This window comes from Nilaparvata lugens, chromosome 5 (genome assembly GCF_014356525.2).
Source record: "Nilaparvata lugens isolate BPH chromosome 5, ASM1435652v1, whole genome shotgun sequence".
Taxonomy (NCBI): domain Eukaryota; kingdom Metazoa; phylum Arthropoda; class Insecta; order Hemiptera; family Delphacidae; genus Nilaparvata; species Nilaparvata lugens.
The window spans coordinates 55,978,363-55,991,055 of NC_052508.1; the positions used below are offsets into that span (position 1 = coordinate 55,978,363).

The 12,693-nt window shown below is 34.7% G+C and overlaps 1 protein-coding gene across 6 annotated transcripts in view; it reads left to right on the plus strand.

Moving 5' to 3' along the window:
* The window catches only part of LOC111045928 (dipeptidase 1), a 173,388-nt gene that overhangs the window by 143,820 nt on the left and 16,875 nt on the right, over positions 1-12,693 (plus strand). The gene's annotated exons all lie outside the window — the stretch shown is intronic.

A 12,693-nucleotide genomic window follows, 5' to 3' on the forward strand; every position in this document is an offset into this window, starting at 1 on the left:
TCTCCCGAATTTACCTCTAAAATGAGTGATTGTGCGAGTTGCAATTTGTCCGTAAATCGTTCGGCTAAGGACGGAGTGTTGTGCTTGCAGTGCGGCTTAATTTTCCATGGGAAATGTGTCAATGGTGGAATGATCTTAAGTGAGCCTGAACTTGAACTTATGTCAAAAAACTGGTCGTGTAAAAACTGTTTATCGAAACTGAGAATGCAGCGTAATAGCAGCTCAGATACGCCAGTGAAAACTACACCAGGGAAAACGGCTACTGGTTCGGATTCTCAAGCTTCAAATAACACTGACACGTCAACAATATCAAATGACGCTTTTAAAAAATTGTTATCGGACTTAAAAAACGAGATTCTTTGTGGTCAAGCCAAGCTGGAGAAATCGCTTGATGCGTGTAAGCAGCAGCTCAGTTCGAACGCCGTTATTCTTACAACACAGAGTGAAATCATTAAGGCTCAGGAGGAGATTATCTCATCTTTAAAAATGGATAATATAGAACTGAAAAAGAATGTCGAACTTTTGACCAATAAGTTGGATGCACTCGAGCAGTATGGCCGGAAGAATACGCTGGAGATTCGAGGTGTGCCGGTTGCTGATAACGAGAATGTGGCAGATTTGGTGATAGCGACATGTAAGGCGGTTGGCGTGACTGTGGGAGCCGAGGCGATTGACGTATGTCACCGCCTAAAGAAGAGTGCAGCGCAGCCGACGCCCGCCATCGTCGCCAAGTTTGTGCGTCGCGACGTCGTTCACCAGGTGCTCGCAGGCAAGAAACAGTTGAGGAAGCTGTCCTCTCGAGTCTTTGGCAACCAAGGTGACGATCAACCAATTTATATTAATTTGTCATTAACTCTAGAGCGGAAAAGGTTACTAGCTCAAGCTAAAAAAATTCAGAAGGACCTGGGGTTCAAGTATGTTTGGGTTGACTGGGCTGGAAATCTAAAGGTCCGAAGGGTGGATAAGGGAAAGGTGTTTACTATAAATACAGATAATGATCTAAACGCTCTTATGGCCACCTGTACTTGACTCCTTAATTTTTCGAAAGAAGAATCCAACTTAACTGACTGATGGTACCTATTTTTATTTGATAATGTAGATTTTTTCCCAAATAAGAATAATTCTAATAATAATTGATTATGATAACTATAAATTCAAATATCAAATGAACGATAGATGAATATCAATACTTATATAGCTATAAAGCTGTATTATCTAAATTGATTTTTTCAAAATAGTTCTCTTGTTCCCCAAGGATTGATTTGGTTGGCTGATTATTATTCTACAACTTACATATTTAAGCTTTTGTTTCTTTTCCCATTACTTTCGTTTAATTATTTCCAGTTATATTTTTAACTTAATTTGAATATTATTTTTTTCCCACATCTCAATATCATGCGATTTCTATTTAATGATTCAAATGTATTGCAATGAACGAAAAAAGCGTATTTCTTTTCTTTTCCCCTATCCATCCTTGCTTTTCTGAAACAAGTGATTTGTATCTTCGTATTGTGCCTTATAACGGAGGGGGATGTAATGGGGAGAATTCTCAATTGTGCTTATTCTAAATGTGTGAATTATGTGAATGAAGTGAGAACGCTGAGATGACTTTTATTTTATATTCGATTTTTATTTCACTTTATTAATGTACATATGTATTTTTTTATGAGATGTTCATAGGTCTTAGTTATTTTTGGAGGGGATTATTGCCTTGGAGTGAACAGAGAGACTGTGTTAACTAGTAAAAAAGAATATAAATAAGTAAATAAAATATAAAAATTGATAAATTGCATTCTAGGCTGCAACGGCTTACTTGTCAATTCAATGTTTGATTCTTGTTCTTTTCATGATTTTGTTCCTCGGTAAAACTTTCCAAGCAATCTTATCATTAGAGTGCCTAGGCCGGGTAGCATTGTCGACCCTGATCACCAACTTCTCTAGTTACAGTTCTCTTTCAAAATACAGCAAGATTCCTTCATCTACTTCTGTTCTTATCGTAGTAACAGTTTGCAATAGAGCAAAAGTGATGCAGTTTCTCCTCTCGCTCACGGCGGTATCTCTCTCTTACATTAAGCACTTTGTTTTTATTTTTATTCTTATTTTTATTTTCGTTCATCGATAGTAGCCTACTATCTCAGTCAACTAGATTATCCTTTCTTTTTCGAGGTAAACAAAATATAGAAATGCCGTACAGAAAGATGATCAAGTTTACCTGATAAAATTTCGTTTGAGGCATGGCTTGAATGTGCCTATACCACTTCTTCTCTATACCTAATTTAAGTAACTTTTAAAATTAAAAACTAACAAATTTTCATTTAACGTTAAATTTTCTTTTATCACATAGTTTTTCAAAGAAATTAGTAGCTTATATCTTTTCTACTTTCTCTTGTCTATTTTTTCTCTTTCCTTTTTAATCTTGAATTAAATTTTTAATAACCTTTCATGGTTATAATTGATAATTTTGACAATGAAGCTGCACAGGAATGCTACAATACAATTGAGTTAGATAATATTCTTCCACCCCTACCAATTAATTTTGTTAATGATGTGGAGAGGAGTTCAATGAGTGTTCTTCACATGAACATACGAAGCCTAAACAAGAATTTCGATGAATTCGCCTACACAATTGAAAACTGTTCCTTAAAATTTAATATTATAGTATTGTCTGAGACGTGGATGAGCGAAGACGAGCCTTTCAACTATGTTTTGAATGGTTACTCGTCAATAAATCAGCCAGGTAAGAGAAATAGAAAGAATGGTATCTGTGTTTTCATCAGTAATGAACTGTCTTTTAACAAATTCAACATTGAAATTATGGAATCAGACTCATTGATACTTAATATTAAAAATCCTATCACTAGAAATGAGATCAATTTAATTGCAATATACAGATCACCCTCTCTATCAGCAAATCTTTTTTTGAATGCTTTGGAAAGTACTTTGGAAAGACTGCTCGCACATAAAATATAATTCTAATTGGTGATATCAATATCAATCTAAAACAGACTACCGCTATTTCTATTGATTATTTCAACATATTGTCTTCAAACGGTTTCGTCTCCTATATAAATAAACCTACTCGAGTCCAAAATCAATCGGAATCGTGCATTGATCATATCTTTTTCAAAAATAGTTCCTTCAAAGCTGAAGATTTGATAGGTGCTATTTTCAAGACCGATATAACTGACCATTACAGCACCAGTATCCATATTAAAACCGCAGACGGTGGTTCTGATAGGCCTAATTTAGCAAACACTATTACTGAAAAAATTGTTTTCAATAATTAATTTCAAATCTTGAAAATGAAGATTGGGAGGAGGTAATAAATAATAATAACATCCATACACTAGTACACTCTTTTGAACAAAAACTTTCAACCCATATTGAAAATGCAACTATCAAAATAAAGACATCACACAGAAATAAACCACTAAAGAACTGGATCACCACCGGACTAATAAGAGCTATTCAAACCAGAAATAGAATGCACAAAAAACTACAGAAGCAACCACATAATAACGAAATGAAACAATGCTACACTCGCTATAGAAACGTCCTAAACAATTACTGAAAGAAACCAAGATTAGGTATTACAGAAATAAATTGGAGCAAAGTAGAGGTAACTCCAGGAAGACATGGAATACCATAAATGATATACTTGATGTAGAAAAGAAAAATTCAAAGACTGATATTGATCCTGAAATTTTAAATAAAAATTTTTCGTCTATCGGGAGAGTACTCGCAGAAGAACTGAATAAAGAAAATAAAAACATCCCTCCTCCAACTGGTCAAAATTCCGTTTTTCACGAATAGGTTTCCCAAATTCCTTTTTCCTTTTCCGACAAATGAGGAAGAAATTATCAAAACAATTAAAGACCTCAAATCCAGCTCAGCACCAGGAATTAATAACATAAATAATAGCTGTCTAAAAATCATTGCCCACTATATTGCTAAACCTTTAAAAATTATAATTAATAAATGCTTTGAAGAAGGTTTCTTTCCGGAGGAGTTCAAGGTGGCTAAAGTCATACCTTTACATAAATCGGGAGATGTTGACGATCCCAATAACTACCGCCCAATAAGCTTGCTAAGTGGATTTTCAAAGATCATGGAAAAGCTTATTAAAAAGCGGCTAGTACAATACATGGTTGTGAGAAGGTGATTCACCCTAACCAGTTTGGATTTCAAGAAGGAAAAAACACAGAAGACGCTATTTCGTTATTAGTAAAAACTTTAACTGAAAATTTTAGTAATAATAAAAAATCTATTGCAATTTTTATTGACTTGAAAAAAGCATTCGATACTGTCCCACACACCAAACTGTTGGAAAAACTCAATAGAATTGGAATTCGAGGTTTGCCCTGAAACTTTTTACAAGCTACCTTGAAGGTCGCTCTCAAATATTATCAATTGAAAATAAATCCAGTACTGAAAATCTTTTAGATTACGGCTTACCGCAGGGGACTGTACTCTCACCAATTTTATTCATACTATACATTAATGACCTCCTGAATCTCGACTTGCAAAATGGTCAAACAATCTCATTTGCCGACGACACCACTTTAGTTTTTTCGGGTGATAACTGGGAGAGTACTAAAATATCAGCTGAGAAGGGTATTTCCAGGGTCAAGAACTGGCTTGACTATCATACCCTGACTCTGAATCATAAAAAATCTTCATTCATGACCTTCACACCAAATGCTGCTACTCAACCTGTAAACCGAATAAACTTGAAAATTCATAATATCAAATGTAATAAAATAGGTTTGAATGATTGTGACTGTCCTAAACTAGAGGACTCTAAAACCGTTAAATACCTGGGAATAATTGTTGACCGTCATCTGAGATGGGATTCCCAGATCCAATCTCTATGTCACAAGGTCAAGTATCTAACAAATAAATTTCACAAAATGAGCCAGTTGAAAATGCAACAAACTACTAGAATGGCCTACTCTGCTTACGCACAATCTGTGTTGCAATATGGAATTAGGGTATGGGGGGGTACTGCTGAATGTCATATAAACAAGATCTTCAATGTTCAAAAACATATAATAAAAGTGGCACTAAGCAAACCAAGGCTGTATCCTACTAGAATTCTCTTCCAGGAATCTAACATACTTACAATCAAACAGCTCTACTTGAAAAATTTAATTCATATTTATTAAAAAACAAAAATCTTTTCAATACCCGAATTACTCCATATAACACGCGCCAAACTTACAGGAGATCTGACTTACCTGAAACTAATCTAACAGTATGTAGAATGCAATTTCCGTATAGATGTGACAAACTAGTAAATATTATACCACAAGACTTCATATCAGACAATCAAAATTGCTATAAGAGAAAAGAAATCTTATCATGGATCAAAACATCACCTGACGTTTTCAGTAATCAAAGGCAATAGCTTATAATAAATTCTAAAATTACGTTTCTCCACTCACCTCTTCTCATCACCAGTTGACTTGTGCATTCACTGTGCTTCTTCTCTTTCTCAGGTTTTCCCTCTTATATTGTAAAAAAAAAACTGTTCTTCATTTCACTCTGTATTTCAAATTTATTTTATCATTAGGCTATTCTTAGTCATTTATTATATTCTATTTTATGAATAATTTTCTTTTCTACGTTTCTCAATCTTTATATTCTCTTACTCATGCTCGCGAACAGACGAAAGTCTTGCGAGCTACACATTCTTTTGTACTCTTTATTTATTCTGTATTTTTGTGTATTAAAACTATGTAAAATGTGCAAAGAATGAATAAATTGAAATTGAAATTGAATTGAAATTGAATTGAAAGAGAGGTTGATTGATTGAGTACATAATTTATGTAGATTACAATATATACTGGCTTTTACACTTATATACAATAGCTCACAATACAGCAAAATTATAGATGAATTTACATAATATAGACTAAGAAAATGATTTTTGAACTGCATATGATATGAAAAAAGGAATTGGTAATAGCTATGGATAAAATATTGTTATGCATCTACCCTACATAAATTGGCGGAGCTTTGGACATATCAATGTCCATTCTTTGGAAAGAATATTCAAAATATCCTTGAGGTTGAGAGAGAGAGAGAGAGTGAGTGAGAGAGGGATTGATAAAGAATGCCTAAATTGTAGCGTGAGAATAACGAACCAATGACAGCAAGCCACGCCTCCAAGCTCCCCAAACTCTCTTCTAATTGGTGAATTGGAACGTCTACTGGTATAGTTCTCAATTCAGCCTGTAGGTGGCTCCAGTTGCTGGGTCGTACCTGTACACTTTTGAGACCAGCATCCCAGTCTAACACCTGAGTAAATTGCACCTACCAATTGCACGAGAAATACCTCTTTCTGCCGGTTCCACTTAAGTCTATTAAATTCAGCCGTGATTGAACTAGTGAGCCTCCTAGGCAATGGAGCTCATTCATGAACTATTGTATACTGATTTTGAAATCCACAACTTGTGAATCATATTCGTATAATATATAACTTTATTAGTTTGGAAACTGAATACCAATAGAACATTAAGTTTACTCCGTATTGATAAATAATAATGTTTGAACAAAATTGAAGACAGAGAGCTAAAATACTTGTCGGTGCATGAAGGACAGATAGTCCGATAACTCCCAAAACATAAATCAGTCAGCAGTTGCATGATAAATCACAAGAGCTTGTTCCTTATGCAGTCTCTTATGCACAATTTTAATCCTGTTATACTCAATAAAAACGAAGGAGTAAGTCAATTTCGTTGACGAACAAAGTTCATCTGTATAATGGTTACAAGAATACGTTTTAACAATTTCAAGTTAATCAATGAAACCAATCAAAATTGATCGTCGAACATACATTTTTATATACAAACAACCCACAAACGGACGACTTGAGGTTCTAGACAAAAGTAAGAACATAACTTGCTTATATACATACACACAAACCTACAAACGGACGACGTGAGGCTTTAGACAAAAGTAAGAACATAACTTGATATGCTCGATCAACTATAACAATATCACTTCCACTACAATATACAGATGAAGACTATTGAATATAATATTATGTAATTTATTTTTGTTGTCGCGTCAAAGAACATCTTTGCAAAAGAGACCTTGACATTTGTGTTGAAATGTAGTAGAAACTCATGATTGAAGCGGAAATGGTTCTACCTTCCTGGTCCAAATGAGAACCTAGCCAAGAGCAAGAATTCCCGGACTATTACAAAAAAGAAAATAGCCTACGTTCATGATCAGACAATAAGAGCTGCATTAAATTAAAATGTTATGATGAAGTTGGAATTTTTAATTTTGTTTACGGGTGATGCCTAACTTTTATATTAAAAGTATCCTACTGGATTTTGGTTTTTTGAAACAAAACAATGAATTCCGAGAAAGACCGTGGAATACATGAGACTCCTGCGAATATTATATTTGACGTGAAGGGGAAACGGGTTCATGAGAACGCATTGGAGTATACCATTTGTGAAGTCGTATAAAAACAGAGTAGCGGCTGCTTTTTCGAGAGGCGCTTCACTTTTTCGAGTCGACAGAGCAGAAAAAAAGGGAAAGAATAGAGGCTGGTTTTATCAGAGAGCTGGTCTATGCCTTACCGTTAGTCCCAATTACAAGACACTATCAGATCAATGTTTTTATTCACACTGTTGTCAGCCACTCGAGAGACATGCGACCCCCACTCACATTGTTACATCTGTGTCGAATGTTTTTCACTCAGCTGTGACAACGATTTCTCACTCGTGTCTGTCTTATCAAAACACGATCGAGACAAACAAGCGTTTCCACGGATGTGCGGAATCAATGGGGGATTTGGAGAAACCTTCGTTGAGGGCAGGCTTGACAGTAGGGGATGAAAAGCTTCCTATTCTGAAACTTTTCCGTGTTGATAGGGATTAGTTCTCTGCTGATATTATTCATGAGCTCTGTTCATCGTGTGAGGAACTATGCATGATGGAGCACATGGTTTATTGAAAGATGAATTGTCACTGTGACTGTAGCGGAAATCAACATAATATTCACAAGTGATTCAAAAACGTTGACAGAACATAGGCTAATGAGGAAAGTTACGAAACCGGATAAAGTCCGGTATAGGACAAATAACGTTTCGAAACCTTTATTATGATCCAGGCAGTCATGTTGACGGTTGTAGGCCTGATTATTTCAGATAGGACTGGTGATAGTGACAGTTCTAAAGCCACGTTCACACCAGAGTTGTCATCCTGAAATTTCAACAAATTCTAGCAATTTGTTGCCAATTTATTAAAAAGCACAGCAACATTTGAATTGTTTTTTTACAGAAAAAATCGACAAATTTTTAATATAACTATTATTGTGAATAACATTCTGTTAATAACTCTGGTGTAAACATGGCTTAAGGGTACGAACAGAACGGTTAAGTCGATATGTAGCTTTTAGCTTGGAATCGAATATCTATATTCAATTATTTATACAGAATATAATTGCAATTTAATATAATTGCAACAGCAATTTAATTTATACAGAAATAATTGAATATAGATATTATCTATATTCAATTATTTATACAGAATGTTTCAGGAGTAGTATCGAACATTTTAGGGTATTGTTCCTGGATGATAGGAGACTACAAAATAATGTCGTATTTTAAGTGTCCAAAACTCAGCGGTTATCCTTATAGCTGCCATTTTGTTTTTTCCACTTAGATATTTTCATCTCAAGAACGAAGTGATTTATTGATCTTAAATTCGGCATGAATATTTATGCTATAAAGACTCAACTTTAAAAAATAAAATAGAAGAATTTCTATGTAAATTTTTAAAATGGCGGCCATTTTAAATTTTTGATGGCAAATTTCACGAAAACTGTTCACTCGTTCTGTTTGCACCGTAATGTATCTATTAAATGAGTTTTTGTAGAATAATAGAGATGCTAAGACTCTAAAAGGAAGTCAGAGAATTCTGAAACCGCATAAAACTACTAACTTGGAGACTATAGAATGTTACCCTGATTATTGCAGATTATTCAGATGTAGGGAAAATCGTCCAACCTGCTTAACATAGCCTCTTAGGCAAGCTTACCAAACCAATCTTCTTTAGAGGTTTTAGGAGTCACTAGTAAAGCTGGTTGATCCGCAATTTCATTCAATAGAACACCTATTTAGAAGATGATAGATGCGGCCGGTGTTGTGCAGGGGAGGGGAGAGGGTTTGTTGAGCCTGAATAACGCCTCAAGGAAGATTATTCTGTAGAAAATTGGCCTTTAAAAGGATAGAATGAGAATAGGAGAGGGGTGAGACCACAGAGTAATTCGATAAGGAAGAAGAAATTCCACTTGGTATCGCATCCATCATCATCGATCTGCGGGTTGTGTAGACGTCTGTCCGTGAGTCTGACGGCTGTTTCTGTTCTTTGCGACTTGTTTGTTCTACAGCGACATTTCCACAACTTCCATCTGTGCTACAACTTCCATAATATTATCCCTAATTCAACAACAAACTTGACTGGCACAGCTTTCAAAATTCTATGCTACCACGAACCTATTCTCATATGAAATTTCAGGAGGCTCGTGGAATGATTCATTCCCGAAACGTCAATATTTGGTCTTTTTTGAAACTTGGAGTTTTCAGGTGTTGGAATGCGGTATTGGTGACACTATTTTGATTGGAAAGAAAATAGAGAGAAAATGACTGTATATTATTAATTCATTCTTAATTCATTTATACAATAAGTACATTATCAAAATGATAGGGAAAGGAAAAATAAGGTAACCTTGTGCTATTCCTCTCCCAAATTTAGATAACACATATTATCATAAATTACATTAATGAAAGTGATATTTAGACCGCCATGAGTCCATAATGACAATAGTAGTAAAATTAGCAATTATATTAATAAAAGGATAAAGATATGATTAACTACCTCGCAAGCCAGTAAAATAAATAAAAAAAGAGAATCCTTAGACAGAAGGAATGCTATAAGAAGGATATTCAGTCAAACATAAATAAAATTTGTGCCTCACTCACAAGGAAATTCATTAATGAACTAGTCAGCTCGACTCCAGAAACTTAATGAAAAAATAAATAAAATCATAATTCATATTGTCATAATTACAACAAGAATAAATAAAACATAAAATGATTAACTATTTCTCCAAATTCCGTAACAGCAGTTTCTTGTGAATTAGGTTCCAGTCGAGTAAAAAATAAAGTGAAATTTCAAGTGATAATATACATGACAATGTATTTATTTGTCTCTAGCTCGATGAGAAAACAACGTTAAAAAACGAATACGTGATTGTGGAATCTGATTTTTATAGTTGGAAATCCCCAGAATCACATTACATTCATTTTCATCTTCAAACGATAGTATTAATTTCTTTCTGCCCATTTTGTAGTGATTTGATTGGAAATTAGATTTATATTCCACACTTCCGAGCACAATCTTGGAAAAGGGATGAATTGTTCTAGCGAAATGATTTTTTCTCAGTTTTACGGGATGCGGTCGATATACTTGCTAATCTAGTCATTTTCCCTATTTTTTCGATTTCAAAGAAATAATTCCTCTCATGCTTCAACTTTCAACTCAAATTTTCTTCAATGTAGTTCCATAGAATACAATAGAAAGAAGTTTTTCCAGGCAGTAGGGGAAAAAATATTGTGTATACGTTAATCTTGCCCTCAGATAGCATCGGCAATATTGTTTCTCCTTGACAGGCGTTTAATTATCGCCGGAAAGTGTTGAAAGTAAGGAAGATAGTGAGGAAGGAAGAGACGCGTTAATTCGGTCGATTATAGTGTAAGGAACGTTTACTTAGCAAAGAAGTTGGGTGCCGCTGCACACTTGTTATGGCAGTCTGCCACCCGTAATTGGGCCGAATATACGACCTGCTCTCTCGCATCCTAACCCATTCATTCCCACTGTCATCACTGCTCAAGATAAACACACTCCATTCTCTGCTAGCTAATTCTGATTGAATCGCTACCGGATCATCAGATAATCACACAGCTCCTCAACTTGAAAACTCTGATCAATCTCCCACAGTATAAATAATTGTGCATAGCCTACTATCACAAATTTAAGTCTTGTTGTCTGTGCTACCCTGTAAACGTCAAATTTACAAATACAGTACTAGAAATAGAATGAAAATAGTTCTCTTTGGAGCGAGAGATATTGGATAAATAGAGATATTGGGCATTTTTCTCATGCAATTGATGTTTTTCTCCGATTTTTTCATAAATCATGTGTCTCTAAGATTGAGCTCCTTTATATTTCATCAATTTCGGCAGTTGATAACATGATAATAATACGATTCATTGTTTGATGTTAATTCAGTCGATAATTTACTAACTCCTCCATAATTTCTTCCACTCTACAATACCCACGCACAAGCAAAATTCTCATGTGGGAATTATCCGCGATAAGAAAGAGTCAATGAAATTCAGGATAACCATAATTATGTAGTGGCTCATATGAGTTCAACTTGAAAAGAAGTAACAAATAGAGTTATATTTGAATCTGCGTTCTTTTAATGAATATTCCCTATATTACATTGAAATTATAATAAAACCAATAATATAATGTTTTATTGATGATATAGGAGTCATATAGTTTTGGGCCATAGATAGATTTGTACATCAAATCAAATTGGGTTTCATTATCCATGATAACAGGGATAATACATACATATAGATTTATAATTGTATCAAAAAATGAATCAATGAATAAATAAATATTAATGATATTTACTTTATGTGAATATCAAGAATAACTATCACAGTTTTTCTCATGGAAGATTGTGGCTATGTCGACAAAGTGGAACTTCCAACGGGACTCCCCACGATCCAAGCCATATCATGATAATAATAATAATTAAGTTAACACTATTAATAAAATAACAACAAACCTTAATAAACTCCTCTTTTCATTAATGGTGCATAGCGTCGTTACACATCCAATTTGAGAATTTGGACCTATCAACTCTTCCCAAGCATCAAGTATTTCATAGATTTTAGTTTTAAAGATAGAAATCTCTCATAAATAGGATGCCTGTTGTTAAAATATTAAGTGTTTTCAGATACAGGCGGACAAGTCAGATAACTCTAAAGTAAAGCTCTTGGAAGAAATCATGCTCGATAGCACTGAACTAAGCAATAAGCCATTGAAAGTGCGATCCTTTCAACCCTGTCACTTTTTCCGAACCATGAGTAAGCACTGGGCTCAAACTGGAATTAAATTCTGCCCGAGTACAATCCACTCATCCGTAATGCTTTTTGTTGTCGGCTTCTGCCAGAATTGTCATCCAGTTAAGCTGTAAACTTCGAAGCCTTCCCCGTCTACAGCTTGCTCTTCATTAGCTTTTGCTTAGAATTATCAACAAAACTGTCTGCGCTCTTGTTAGTACACTGCTTCAAACACCGAACAATTCATTAATAAACAGATGCTATTGGAGAACTGTGTCGAGTAAGTGACTGGAAGTTTGCCCCCATCTACACAAAACTTCACTGATGTTGAGGTTATATCAATATCCTTTATCACTTGAGTATAGTTGGAGCTTCTCGAAAATCTCTACCATACTCTAATTCTAGAGCATGAAGAAAGGAAGAGCCTCTTGGTCTTGTTCATCTTCAAAATGAATTCTACATTGATTCCTCAACAGGTGGAATAAGCGGATAATTTCAACTGACAGTTCTCTGAATCTGAGCAGTAACAGACTAGT